Source organism: Zalophus californianus, chromosome 3 (genome assembly GCF_009762305.2).
Source record: "Zalophus californianus isolate mZalCal1 chromosome 3, mZalCal1.pri.v2, whole genome shotgun sequence".
Taxonomy (NCBI): Eukaryota; Metazoa; Chordata; class Mammalia; order Carnivora; family Otariidae; genus Zalophus; species Zalophus californianus.
The window spans coordinates 112,667,785-112,683,022 of record NC_045597.1 but is presented as its reverse complement, the minus strand read 5'-3'; the positions used below and the strand labels follow the sequence as shown (position 1 = coordinate 112,683,022).

The window sequence follows — 15,238 nt, the reverse complement described above, 5'->3', positions numbered from 1 at the left end:
TAACTGAATACCTGTCGCAGTAGAAAATTCTGTGCCTCTAACTTATCAGAATAGCTCTCACACTGAGATACCAACTGTGGAAAAAAAGTAAGCACCACTTGAACACAACTAGACTAGGGTGAAAAACAAAGTATAATTGAAGCATAACACTTTCTTTGTGGTTAAATATGTATTTGATTTTCAAGCCAAAAACGTTTCTATAAGAACTAGACCATCAAAAGCCAGGTCTTAGATTATTCCACAATGTGTATTTAAAGAAAGGTTTTTACTAAACAACAACAACAGCAACAAAAATACATTAAGATAATTACAAAGTTCTAATTAGTCTTTCTCTTAAAAATGGCTTGTCTGCTAGGAGTTTAATAGGTGAAGAATTTTAAAGGGGTTATAGAGAAATTGTTACAATAATCATAGAAGGAAAAAGCGCTGAAGGTATCACGGAGCCTCATAATTAAACAGAAACTTACAGCTCAATTAAATTTAAGCATCATTATGCATAAAACATCAGTGAGTACCAAGAGACTAATAAAAATAAGTGCTATTGATGTTAATAGGCAAAAGGTAAGAGATCATATAGATTGGACTAACACTGCAGACAGAGTCAGGAGAAATGTGAATGATACTAGAAACTAGAACTCAGTCCTTTTTTCTAATAGGCAGATGGATATATTCTTGACACAGAAGAGCTCTCTAGTGTTTCAGATTTCTTAAAAAAGATTTTATTTATTTATTTGAGAGAGAGATATATAAATTTATCTATCTGCCATCTATGTCTTTTCTAACTTATACAGGTATATCTTATCTATCAATCTTTATCATTGGTGAGATTTCTAGATAAGAACCTTTAATACTTCTGGGTCTTGGTTTTCTCATATGTAAAATATGGAAGATGGACTACATAATTTGCAAAGTCCTTTTGCCTTTTAAAAGTCTTTGAACTCTGATACCCTTTAAGATCATTTCTACCACAACTTTTCATGAATATCTAGTTCTTACAAATGGGTTTTTTTTGGTCGTAGAAAAGAAATTTGCTGCTTAAGCAAAGTGTTTTTGGACATAGTCAATTAATGTTAAGTCAGGCAATTGAGTGTGGCATTAATACTTTATTGGAATTATATCAATTATATCAACACTGAATATCTAGTTTCTGTCTGATTTTTAATCTGGATAGAAGTCAGGTAATTCATAGTCATTCTAAGATGTACAGTGATTTCAACATTTGTACTGAAATATTTTCCTCCATTCTTTTCCTATCTTGGACAGCTTTCTGTATGTGACATGCCACCTAATTTTTCCTCCTTCCCTGTAGTAGTGTTGATGTAGCAATAAACATGTGGGCTTTGAATAGATTGAAGTCAGAATCACTTCTACCTCTTGCTTTGCTCTGCCTGCATTAGGGAATCTTTCTTTTTGTTTCATTCCTTTTGTAGGCTCTCTGTCCCTCTTCAAAAAGACAGATGTCTTCATTTTTTTGGAGAAGCTCCTTCTGTTACAGGCGTCTGTGCTAATTTACTGCCGTAAAAAATGAGAGAGGTTATAGGAAAAATATGCTCAGGTAAACAAAGTGTACAAATTTGATTTGGAGAAAGCATGTTAGTCAAATATCATCAGAATCATCAACCTACAAAGACAAGTGATAAGGTTCTGAGTTTGATGTAACAAAAATGTCTACCTGACCAACTGACCAACATAACAAAATTACAGCAATACTCAATTTTGTTAAACTTTCTGCTCCTTCTCTAATATTTACAATTGTCCTTCTTTGTTTCTTCCTTCTTATATATCTCTCCCTCACTTCATTCTCTTCTTTCTTTGAATTTTTTTGTGGACCTGACATGATTTCAAAGAATTATTATATAGACCCCAAAAAATCATTGTATCACCTGAAAAAGGCAAATATAACTACATCTTACCTTATGTTCATGTTGTTTGTATGTTATGGTGGGAGAATTTTTTTCAACTTTTGTCTGTGCTTTTATTTTACTTTTAACCAGATTAAACATAGTTTTAGATTTAGGTAGCTCAGCAAATTTTGTATTGCTGTGTCAGTTATCCCTCTTGTGGCTGAAGTTTATTCTGATAGAAAAATGTGGCTTTCTAAACTGGTAATTAATTATAAAGGCGTATAGTTAGAGATTTATTTGTATCTCATGACTAAAGTTACAGCTTGGTTAGTTTTGACTTCAATCTCATTTTTTACATTGACTAAGTAACCTAGAAAATAACACTATTTTTCCAGAAAGAAATCTCCTAAGGACACCAAAAAGATGAACATGTTGTTTGGTTTCAAGATGGCATAGGCTTAGATTTGCATTCTTAGAGTATTACTTCTAATGATCTGAAAGGACATCCAAGTATTGGGGCTTATAAATTATCCTTTTATTGCATAGTGTTGCAGATTTCCTCATAGGTTTGTTTTGTTTTTTACCTTAAAATTTCAAAATATTTTACTGAGGTGTAACAGAGAGTAAAAATATCTAAAACTATGAAAATTTAAAAAGATTTAACAAAAAGTCTTTCAAAAGGATTAGGTTGAAGGGCACCACAGGGTTCTGAAGCATTCTGGAAATAGAAGGGAGGGACAGAAGGTCATGCTTATATTATTATGTTAGGATTTCAGTTAAAAGCTATAAGGCACAGTTCTCACATATTCACAATGAAAACTAATACTGTCTTATGCTAAAATCTTTCAGATGTTGCTAAAGACAAAATATCAACATTTTATTAAGGTGTTATTTTTTTCTATGCTTATTAGAAATATATATATATATATACATAAATACATATATTTATATATGCATTGCATGTACCCATTCTTTTTCTATATAAATTTCATGAATAGTTGAAAGAAACATCTATTGGCATGAAAACTAATTTTATTACAAATAAATTATACACATTATAAATTATACAAATAAATGTAACACAGATTTAAAAATATTCTTAATAATTTGTTGTACTGAGGGAAAGGTATTGCATTTGAAAATTAAAGTAGTGTAAAAAAGAAAATTATAATCTCATATCTAAAATCTTTGGGTACCATTTTTTCATATAAAATATTGCTATTCTTATTTTTACATTGGAAAGGTTTAAGATTTAAATTATCTGACAATTTGAAAAGGTCAGGTGATATTAGTTTTCAAAATTACTTCCCCCAAATATAGCACTCTGTTTTTTTCACTTTCAGAAAAAAAAGTTACTATTCCCTCATTGTTAATGAGGGTAACATTCATAGGGTAACATTAAGAGTCCATAACAGAAGAAATGCATTACCTATAGTAAGAATTATCTTTTAGATATTTCATGGAATGTTTTTTTATTTTAATCTGATTTTTCTAATATCAAACTCTTTCTTTCTTTTTCTTTCTTTCTTTTTCTTTCTTTCTTTCTTTCTTTCTTTCTTTCTTTCTTTCTTTCTTTCTTTCTTTCTTTCTTTCTTTCTTTTTCTTTCTTTCTTTTTCTTTCTTTTCCTTTCCTTTCTTCCTTCCTTCCTTCCTTCCTTCCATGACTCCAATATGTATGTGAGTTATCGTAGATACTTAAATTTAGATCTTATTAAAGGATTTTAGTAGTGACTTATATGGGGTTATTTATAAACTATTTGGATAATCAATATAATCAATCTCCTCTTTCCCCCTTCTTTTTAACTCCTCTCCACCTGACAATTAAATTTTATCAATTTTAAAACATTATTTATCTAAAAGAAATATGGCAGGGAAAACATCCATGGCAAACATTAGGAAGGTTTTGAGAGTTATTTTCTAACTCTAAGCTGTATCTTAGACACTTAATCTGTTTGATAATTTTGAATAAACTGACTTGATATTTCAAATACAGACAGTGAGTTTAATTTCCAAAATCAAAGAAATCAGACAAGTTGATTATTTTTAATAAAGAATTGATCCATTTGATTAAAGTACCAAACTATTTATACACATTGTCAATTTTTTTTGCTATTAAATTCTTACCTGATCCCTAAAAATACTTGTTATACAAAAGAATAAAAATCTCGTTCTCCCCATTTCAATTGTCCTACTAATTTCACAGTGGTATAGTGGGAAACATGTTGAGTAAAAGTATTAAAATATTTTAAAGCCACATGGGATTATTAAGAACTGGAATGAATCCTCTAAATCATTGGGGCAACTGTTCATCAGATGCTTTTCCTTAAAAAGAAAAAAAAAAGCACAACTCCATACTTTACTGGAAACCTATAATTCACAGCTGTTATTTCAAGCAATGTTCCTGGAGAATGGTCAGAGGAATATACTGGAACACTGGAAGAAGAAGAAATTAACCAAATTCATCATTTGCGTTTAATTTTGCATTTTCATTCAATTAATTCCCCTTACTTGTCTAGCAAGACTGAACTCCTCTTAAAAGTCATAATTCCTTTCAGCTCAGTGTAAATTATGATGCCTGAGAGTCTTGGACTATGAATAATGTGGCCTATTTTGGGGAGCTGCTGTACTGTCATTTTGGGATGGGAAAAACAAAAGCATTTCACACACTCAAAGCAAAGGTAGTGAGTGTTGAAAGTAATCAATGACTTCCTTTTATTGCCTCTAAATGACAAGCTTAACAATTGTCATAGAACTCACCAGTGCATTCTGGAAATCTCATTCTGTCATCATAAAACTCTGACTATAGCAATATCTGTCTAGAGCTGGACAGAGCCCCAGTGACCCTGTGCTCACATTGTATCCCTGGTGGTCAGAAAGCAAGCAAGAAAGGTAAAAGTAAAGAAACATGTAAACAGCTTAAAAGAAAAGTACTCTCAGAAGGAAACCTTTTCTTTCTTTTTGTTCATAGCTGTCAGAGAAATTCTCTGGATGTATCTTTGCTTTCACTGAACAAGAATCAAAACAGAATTTTATGTCATTATACAAATAAAATTAGTGATGAACTTTCAACTCCTTTTTGCCTTTTTCCCCCACTGCCTTCCTAATCACAATATGTGGCAAAGTTTACTTTTTGTTGTATTGGGATTATATTTAGATTTGACAATATTATAACATAAGGCAAATATTAACAGATCATTGAGGAAAACAAGAAAGAAAGAATGGACCTTCATCTTGTCTCTCTTAAGGCCAAGAGATTTTATTTTCCTCTCTCAGTTCCACATGGGGTTGGCAAGGATATTATCACCAGGTCCTTTTCATTTTCTAGAATGTGCCATTTCACCCAGCCTAGAAAAATGAATTCTTGCCACCAGACATTTTTCTCAGCAATAATGCAAAGAAATTAAATGTATAGATATACTAGTTCTTTCTGATTTATTTTCTTTAAAACTTATTATTGTTCTACTAAACTTATTATTTTCTATATTTTATCTCTAGATATGTTTTTCTTGGACTTTGGAGGCCTCATATCACTGCAAAACTATTTAGATGAAACAAAGTTTAATGAAAGGGAGTGCAGAGAAATTCTGTTACTTGTTCTACTTTGAATTTCTAAGTTGTAGACAACATCTCTTCTTATTTATCTGTGAATGAATGAACATACCTTTGCCAAGAGGGGGATGATTGAATAATAAGGCAAATTATAAGGCCAGTATACTTCTCTTGGCACTCAAGCAAATCAATCACACTAGGAAAAAAAAAAGACTGATCATTAAAATTTTCAGACAGGGTTTGATTGCCTTAGACTATAAAAAGGATTTTTTTTTTCAAATCTATGGGAAATGTACCTTACAAATACAAATCAATTTATGTAACATGCTTTCTCAGCTTTACAGATATTAGAATGAACAGAAATCTTAAGCACTTACTACCTCTAGTTTTTTGTTTTGTTTTGTTTTTAATTTGCCTATGAACATTCAGAAAAGTTCAGAAAACTCACATATACGACACAAGTTTTCAGTTCCACCCCCTCTGCCTCAAGTGCACCAAGACAAAGCAGTAATCTATCTAGTTTATTTCTTTGAAAATGGTGTTCTTAAAGTACATCTTGCAGATAGATTATCTATCCCTCACAGCAAAGCTTCACAATGGGAGTCTAATAATTGCTCCTTTTCTAATTTCACTAAATGAGTTATAATTATTTTATGTCTGTTTTATGGTTACTGAATAGTATTAACCTAAACTCTAATTATAATATAAATTTCAAAGAAATGTATGGACACCAAATTGATGAACAGCCAGCTTATGTAGGAACATTCCATAAAGCAGAAACACAGCTAATAGTTTTAGGAATAGCATGTTAAAATTCAGGAACACAATTCATTTGTGAATGAAACAGGATGTAAATTCATTGAGTTTATATCTTCCAAGACTAGGTGGACAGGAACATGCAATTGTGATTAATACAATTAAAATAAATTTACATTTAAGCACAAAATTGCCATTTTCCAATATGTTTGAAACAAATGATAAACAATTTAATCCCATATCATACTCATACTGTGAGTATATAGTGGCCATCCAGTCACTGGGATTTATAACAATCTTAGCAAAATAAACACTATGTCACTAAAGCAGATTCTGTTTTTAAAGGAAGCAATTTGCCTATGATGTTTTAGTAGGCAATTGCTATTTGGAAATTCTTCAAGTAGATATTTTAATATTTTAATAAAAGAAAATTGATTTTATCTATGTATTTATCATAAAGGAAGGGAAGAACAAATGTGTCCTTTAATTTAAAAAAAAATTCTGTAAGTACTGAAAAATAAGTTTTTTAAGGGAAATATACCTTAATGTTTGACAAACATTTTTTGAAATGTTTCCATAAGTAATAAATCAGAGAATATTCACACACAGATTGATTGGATTCATTATGTAATTAAGTGCATTATTAATTGAAAAAGTTTTGTTTTATCAAAATAAATGGCAATCCAAAGCACTCATCACTTTGTGAAATCCTTACAACTTGCCTACAAATATTGACTCATATGAGCATATTTAATTCAACATGTCTTTAATTTTATTTCTTTAAATTTTGAATGGACAATGTTTATAGATTTACAGCCTGTTTTAGATATTGAAGATAGCAGCTAGATTTTTTTAATTTCAAAATTTCTAAAATATACAAATCAAATCATTAAAGAGGTTGAACATATTCTGGTCACTTTATGGTGGCTGGAGGATGGAGTTTATGCTCAGTCTGAAAGAAGAAACTGGAAAGCTACCTATCAAAGTAAAACTTTCAATAAAAAAGTACATCTTGCAGATTTTTGTTGATTTTATTTATTTATGTTTTTTTGTTGATTAACATATTAAAATGACTCCGTTAGCCATCTTGAATGTACACAGGGCATTTGTAGATTCCAAGTCTTAATTACTACTACCTGTGGAGCATTGACTACCATTTCTAACAACAATAAAAATATTAAGAATAGCAGCCATTATTTAATAGGTGCTTATGATGAGTCAGATAAGGGCATTTTAATGATTATTTTATGAGGAACTCAGTAAAATAAGTATTATCAATATCACTATTTTATGGATGAAAAACCCAGGTATCAGAAAGGTTAAATACCTTCACCATAATAACTTAGCTGTTGGTGCTGAATATGAATCCCAGAATATTGTTCCCATTGTCAGCAACCAAAATGTTTTCAATCAGGTGACTAAAAAAATCACATCAGTCCTAATGTTTTTCTGAGATTTCAATATAGGGTTAATGGTTTCCCAAAAGACTATTCTAAACTCTGGTATAATCCACTGATTATTTATTGAAGACCTCTAATAAGCCAAGTACTGGTACCTAGGAGTACCAAGGTAATAAAGCATCGCCCCTTATTCTCAAGAGGTCTCTGGTCTGGTTCTAAAGACTGATGTAAACATTAAAATTTTATTTAATGTGATAACCCTGTGAAGATGGTTTCTAGACTGGGGATATGCAACACAATCTGTGGAGTCTAGAAAATACTTCCTATTAGATATAATGTTTGAACTAAATGTTTAATAGTTGAGGAAGGATTGTCAAATTAAAGAAAATCAGAGGCTTTCATCAGAGGGAACCTCAAGATGAAAGCTCAAACCCTTTATCCACTCAGAGGTGAATAGAGATATGGAAGGGTTGTATCTTCTTGTTGTTTTTTATTTTCCTTTGCAGATTGAGAAAAGAAAAATGTGAATAGCTGGTGAAGGCTGAGAAAGTGATGCAGTGATCTGATTCTTTGTCATTTACAATTCTGGGCAACCTTGAAAATAACTTCTCAATTTCCAGACTATATTCATTTCCAGATTCTTCATTCTATCAACTAATCTCATTATTATAATTATTATCTAATTCTTAGAATAACTGCTATAACATAAAGTATGGATATGGCAGCTGCCAACCTCATGGCTATCTAATAGTCTAGCAAGAAATGTTTTCTGTTATTGCTAATGTACAAGTTGAATTTTGACTCATTTTCTCATTTTACCTTGCTCCATTTCCTTATGGCTGGACAAATTGATTTAAAGTCTGTGTCCTGCGTGCCTCTTTTCTTTAATTTTAATAAGAGAAAAAATTCTGTTAAGCAGCACTATAAACAACTGATTGTGGTTTTAAGACATAATTTGTTTTTGGTGTAAACTTTTGACCTCTTTTCAGTACACAAGACTTCTTAAAGTGAGCTTATTTGAATGGCTAATAATTTGCTTAGCTAACAAATTCCTATGTCTTCCATTATATCTCCTAGCACTAAACAACCTACTTATACACTAGCAAAATAATCTGATAAAGAGTTCCATAATATCAGCACTTCACACTACTAGCCTTCCCCTCCCGGCCCAACCAAGTTACAAAGTGAGCTAGGCTATTTTCTCTTCACTAGATTGTCTATAAAACAACATCTGGGTCTCCTCAGTTTATCATTTTTGCTCCCTTTATACCATTTGGACATCCTTATAAATTCAGAATGGGCTTCCATCTGCTAAAAGCTTTTTAACATGTTTATTTTTTATTCTTTACCTTGAGTTTAAATCCATAATGCAAAGGTTTTTTTTTTTTTTTTGCTACTGTTATTTTAACCAACCTTGGTATACAGTGTGAGAAACCATCCTGTAGTTAAGCATTTGCTCATCTGTAGTGCAAAAGATGTATATTTTTGTGAAATGTGCCATGACCTCTCCTAGAAAGAGGTGACTTCTTCATCTGTTTGGGTTCCCATTTCATCTACAGGAATACCCTGAGGAAAATTTATGTTTTGGTTCCATGTGCTAAAATTTAATAGGGCGAAATATTATGTGACTATGTGCTATTAAACATTGTATTTTTACTGAGGGGTACAAGGTAGAGAAAACACATGAATCTGAAATGCTGACATGGGAATGCCATTGTCTCATTCTAACATATTCTCCTATACCTTTTCCTATCCATCCTCTAAATGTGATCTTCATGCTTTGGTAGAAGAATGAATGACTTGGTACAACATAGCCTTCTAAAAATGACAAGCATAAAACCAGGAACATTGTCTCAAATTCCTATATACATAGATATAGGTAATAAAATTACAAAGAGCAATTTTACCAGAAGACATTTCTCAATAGTATTATATCCCATTCCCAGCCAGGACTACTATGAAATGGAGCCATCCATGCAGCCTGTGACAAAATTGACTGATCTCATTTTCTAGAATGAATATCCTTCTCCAGCCAAGGGAATGGAATGCTCTCACCTGTATATGACAAATTTTGGTAATCTGCTCTCTGAGCATTTATTAAAATGTAGTCTTAGTTTAAACTCAGGAATATTAAATAAGGCATAGCACTCACCCAGCTTCCCAAAGAGACTGCAATTAGTTCAAGATAGATGTCATTTTTCTCAGTGCTAAGGGATCTGAAATTGCTTCATATTTATTTAGGGGCTCAAATTTTCAGTTTATGAAAAAACAAACCAGAGGAGGAAGTATGGTTTAATAAACTGAACAGAGCTTCAGGGGTCTGAAATCTACTACTTAGCTTAGTCCGGTGGCTGCTCAATCATTATTAATCAATTATGAATATTTACCAGTAAGAGAAGAGAATCGATCTGTATCGTTTTCTTTATATAATAAGGCATTTAAGGAAGTTTAAAGGACATAATTGTTTACCATTTGAATTCAACTAATTCACTCTTGAGGGATCTGATAATCGTATCATCACTATAGGGCTGTTTCTGTTAAACACACTTAGTCTGTATGTTCGTATCGTTAGTTACTCAGATGGATTCATGACTTTTTGACATTTTTGCATACACCCAATTATTATTTCCTAAAAGGTTTAGTTTTTTGTTTGTTTGTTTTCTTTCCACCCTTCAAATATTATACTTTCTCTCTACTATGGAGTATAGAACCATCTGTTGCATAATTTAGGTAGAGTGATGCTTAGGATGGTGGAGTGGTGAGGCCAGCAACATTCTAAAATCAGCCCCACCTCTGTCATTGAGTTTATGTGTGACTACGGAGAAATTAAACCTCAGCTTCTGCACTGGTAAAGTTGGGGAAATACTCTTCAGCTGGTAAAGTTGGGGAAATGCTCTTCAACAGCGCATTTGATTGCTATGAACATTAAACAGGGTAATATATATATAGTCTTCATCTCTATACTTCACATATAGTAGGTACTCAATAAATATTAAATAAGGTTATTATCACTGTTTGCCCAGTGGCTTCTGGAGCATCCATTTATTTTTAAAAATTGAATTGTTATGTATAGAAAGGCCAGTGAGTGCCAAAACAGAATTTATATTACTTTCTTTTATTTCCAAGAGGTTATGAATGTCTGCTCTGGCCTAATAATCCTTTATTTCTTATGTAATTGAGGAAGTGACTTCTTCCCATTATTGTGAGATCAAGAGTAACTAAAAACAAACAATTTTAGTTGAGCTCTGAATTATTCTTTCTGGTAGTCCTTTTTGAACCTTAATACCTGAGTTTCAGAATGTTTTAATACTTACCATTTTCACCCCATATCATTTTGTGTCTCTGCCATTTTCTGTCTGTTCTCACTGGTATTAGAACACTGAATTAGTATTCATAATTTAGTGTTCTACCATTTCTTGTGCCAATAATTAACTCATGAGAATTTACTATACTTCTATGGGCCTTAGGGTTAAACTTCACTGTAGGAAGGATCTTCATTCATTTAGTTCAATGACATACTTTAAGCCCCTAAGTTAGTGCTTGGCCAAAGTAGCTGTTTAAAAAATTTTATTAAATGAGTACATAAATAAATTGAATTATATGAATATTGGAACAATTAGACAATATCTAAAGCTCCTCTAATTTTAAAATTGTGAAGATTTAATGCTATTTGAACTCCCTCTGATTTCTAGATTTCCAGCTTGATCAATAACTTACATGTAGAATTCTTTCTTGGCTTTTTCATCATATTAAGACTATTACTGTTTTCAGCTGTCAGACTGATCTTTTAGTCATTGATTTACATCCCAAACTCCCTTTCCTCACAATATATTTCTGGGTTGGTGATGGCGTTCCTGGTTTTTGTTTTGTTTTGCATTGTTTTTGTTTTGTTTATTTTTTTAAGATTTTATCTATTTATTTGAGAGAGAGAGAGAGAGAAAGCATGAGCCAGGGTGGGTGAAGGACTAAGGGAGAGGGAGAAGCAGACTCCCCGCTGAGCAGGGAGTCTTACTGGGGAGCTCGATCCCAGGACCCTGAGATCATGACCTGAGCCGAAAGCAGACACTTTACTGGCTGAACTTACCAGATGCCCTAATTTTGTTTTTTAATATGCTTGACACTTTACAGTTTACTTTAGTATAGGGTCTATCATTTAATTAAAGATATCCTAAATCAGCCCAGATCTTTCCCTCTTTGAGTTCTAGGGCTCATCAATTATTGATTAAGTAAAATTCCATAATTTATAATTCTCTTATCTTCTTAGAAATACATCTATCTTTAATTTACTTGGTATTTTCCTTTACATATCTCTTAGATGTTTGAATCTAGCTCATTTATCTTCAACATCTTTCCTAATCTCATAGTACTCAAAGTGGAATCCTTTGTCCACATCATTCAATATCAACTAGGACACTGACTTAAAGATGTAAATCGGTAGACTTTTCCTAAAACCCATTCACTCCATGGCAAGGGAGGTGGGTGTTCAAAAACCTGGACTTTTCACACAAAATCTAGATGATAGTTGAGGCAAAGAACATTGCCTTACCCTATTCACATTGTCACCATGGCCACCTGAATTGTAATTTCCTGTGATAATTTCTTGCCTGACTTTCTGTGAGCTTTATTCCAAAAAAAAAAGTTTTATTTCATCAGACTAAACATTTCTCCTAAGATGCAATGTGTATAAATATGTACTGATAGAAGAATGACTTCCAGAATGGCCATGTGAATAGGTCTGCAGATCCTCTCCCTAGGGAAATTGTCATAACTAGTGAAAATTATTTTTAAAGATAACCAAGGTCTCTGGAAATTGTCTTAAGGTCATAAAGAAAATGAAGAAATACTTGACCAAGAAAATATACTAAATATCAGAAAGAACAGCAAGAGTTTTTAGCATTCAAGCCACAAGTAGCTACCTTCTTCTCTCTTCCCAACTCAGCATGGCAGAATCTCCATTCTTCACAGGTGTATGCAAGAACATAAAGCTCTCTCTCCTCTCAGGTCCTGGGCTAGAGCTATATAGTATGCCTGGAGAAATGCAGGACATGAGCATCCACCCAGCTCAGGTTGTAGAAGTTCTTTTCCAGGCAAGAACAGCTGAGAAGTCTGGTGCTTTCTTTTTCCCTCAGCTCCAAATCAAAAGGCAGAAACTCTATACCAGGTGCAACAGGCTGAGAATACCCTAACTGTTATTGTATTAACCCCAGCTTGTTTGCAGTGCAGAGGTTTAATGCACGGAGAAGCAAGTCAAAAAGACAGAAGGCTTACCTATCTGTCAAATCAATGCCCTGTTGATAGAACAGTGGTCTTATTCCTACTGAAGCGGGACACTTTCCATGCCCCTAGCTCCAGAGCTGTGTTGTGGAGGTTTGATGCAGGCAAGAGGTAGGCAGTAAAAATAGAGAGCTCTTAACTTCTACCTAAAACAGTTGACTTTATTTTGAGCAGAGAGGGGAGAAGTTCAAGACTAAATTTAGTGTTGAACAAAATGGAGAACATGGAGATAAGCAATCAAGAGAAGGCTATTAACTTACAAAGAGCCACAAGCTAAACCATAAAGCAGCAAGAAGACAGAGGGAAAAAAATAGCCAAGAAGAGCCCTCTTCAAATATTGCTTCTGCAAAGGGCCCCAAATTTAATTGGGTCAGACTGTTAAGTAATAATGTCCCAGGGCATTATCAAAAACAATAGACCAATTAGCTAGAAATTAGTGGAGGCTGATATCTGGGTGTGATCCTAATGGAGATGCAAACCTTAAATGAAAGACAGGCAAACAGTGCAGGGAGTTCTACAAAAGTCATTGTCATCCTTGGGTGACTGTGCAAGGCTTCACACTCTGAGGAGAATCATTAAAAATTACACATTGATATGTTAAAAAAAAAAAGATAGCAGGAGGGGAAGAATGAAGGGGGGGAAATCAGAGGGGGAGATGAACCATGAGAGATGATGGACTCTGAAAAACAAACTGAGGGTTCTAGAGGGGAGGGGGATGGGGGATGGGTTAGCCTAGTGATGGTATTAAAAAGGGCACATACTGCATGGAGCACTGGGTGTTATATGCAAACAATGAATCATGGAACAGTACATCAAAAACTAATGATGTAATGTATGGCGATTAACATAACATAATAATAAAAAAAGTTACACACTGAGGTGGGAAATTGATGATCAGTATCTAGAGTTCCTATGATATGTTATTTGAATTGCCAGATTAAAAAAAAAACAACAACAACAAAACCTGCAAAGAAACAGGAAATTATGACACAGACGAAAAAATTTGCCAAGAGAAACTACCTTTGAAAAGGTGCAAATGTCAGATTAGCAAAGACTTCAAAACAACTATTGAAAATAAACTGAAAAAAAAAACAAACTAAAGGAAACTTTGCTTAAAGAAGTAAAGGAAGGTATGATCACAGTGGCTCATCAAATAGAGAATATTCAAAAATAGACAGAAATTCTTTAAGAAAAAGAAATGGAGGGGCACATGGGTGGCTCAGTTGGTTAAACAGCTGCCTTTGGCTCAAGTCATGATCCCAGGGTCCTGGCATCGAGCCCCGCATCGGGCTTCCTGCTCCACAGGGAGCCTGCTTCTCCCTCTCCCTCTGCCTGCTGCTCCCTCTGCTTGTGCTCTCTCTTTCTCTCTCTGTCAAATGAATAAATAAAATCTTAAAAAAAAAAAAAGAAATGGAAATTCTAAAGTTTAAAAGTACAGCAAACAAAATAATTTACCACAGACACTAAATCGTAGATTTTATCTGATGTAAGAAAGAATTAGCAAATTTGAAGATATGTCCATAGAGATGAACAGAGAAGAAAAGAAAGTGAAGAGTCTCAGAGAATTGTGGGTACCATTCAGTGCATCAACATATGCATTATGGAAGCACCAGAAGGAGAGGAGAATATGAAAAAAGGCAGAAAAATATTTGAATAAGTAATGACTTGTAACTTCTCATATTTGATGAAAAATATTAATCTATACAGCCAAGAATCTCAACTCCAAGTAGTAAAACATGAAGAGATCTTAATTCTGAACATCATAGTCAAAATATAGAAAAATAAAGTCAAAGAGAACATCAGAAAGAGATAAACAACTCATCAGGTAGAATTGAGACCCAATAAGATTGAGAGCTAACTTCTAATCAGAAACAATGGAACCAGAAGATTGACATATTTGAAGTACTGAAAGAAAAAATTACTTGCCAATCAAGAATCTTGTATCCAGCAAAACTATCTTTCAAAAAGTGAAAATAAAGGTTAAAAAAATCCCAAATAAACAAAAACTGAAATGATTTCGTTGTTAGCAGACTAACCTTGACAAAAAGAAGAGGGGACATATCCCAACTTATCCTCTGAGGCTGTTATTACTGTGATATCAAAACTGAAGACCTGCCAAGGAAACTACAGAACAATACCTTTTATGATTCTAGACACAAAAATTCCTCAACAGAATACTAGCAAATCAAATCTAGTAAGACATAGAACATATAGAAAGGACTATACATCATTATCAAATTGGATTTATCCCAGGAAGGCAAGATTGGATCAACATGAAAATCATTCAATATAATACAACTTGTCAACAGAGAGCACCAAGTCATGTATAGAAGAGTTGACCACCATATTGTACACCTGAAGCTAATATAACTGGAATTAAAATTTAAAACTTAAAAAAAAAAAATTTAAAAAAAG

At 33.0% G+C, this 15,238-nt stretch overlaps 1 long non-coding RNA gene across 2 annotated transcripts; it reads right to left on the bottom strand.

Moving 5' to 3' along the window:
- Nucleotides 1-1,113: 1,113 nt before the first annotated feature.
- Nucleotides 1,114-14,940, bottom strand: LOC113920956. 2 transcript variants are annotated; one of them, XR_003519450.1, is made up of 4 exons: nt 14,860-14,940; nt 12,466-12,577; nt 5,506-5,589; nt 1,114-1,512 (listed from the first exon to the last, which is right to left on the bottom strand). It is a non-coding gene; the product is annotated as an uncharacterized LOC113920956 (long non-coding RNA). The 2 variants fall into 2 exon arrangements; XR_003519451.1 differs by lacking the exon at nt 1,114-1,512 and adding an exon at nt 4,108-4,277.
- Nucleotides 14,941-15,238: the final 298 nt, after the last annotated feature.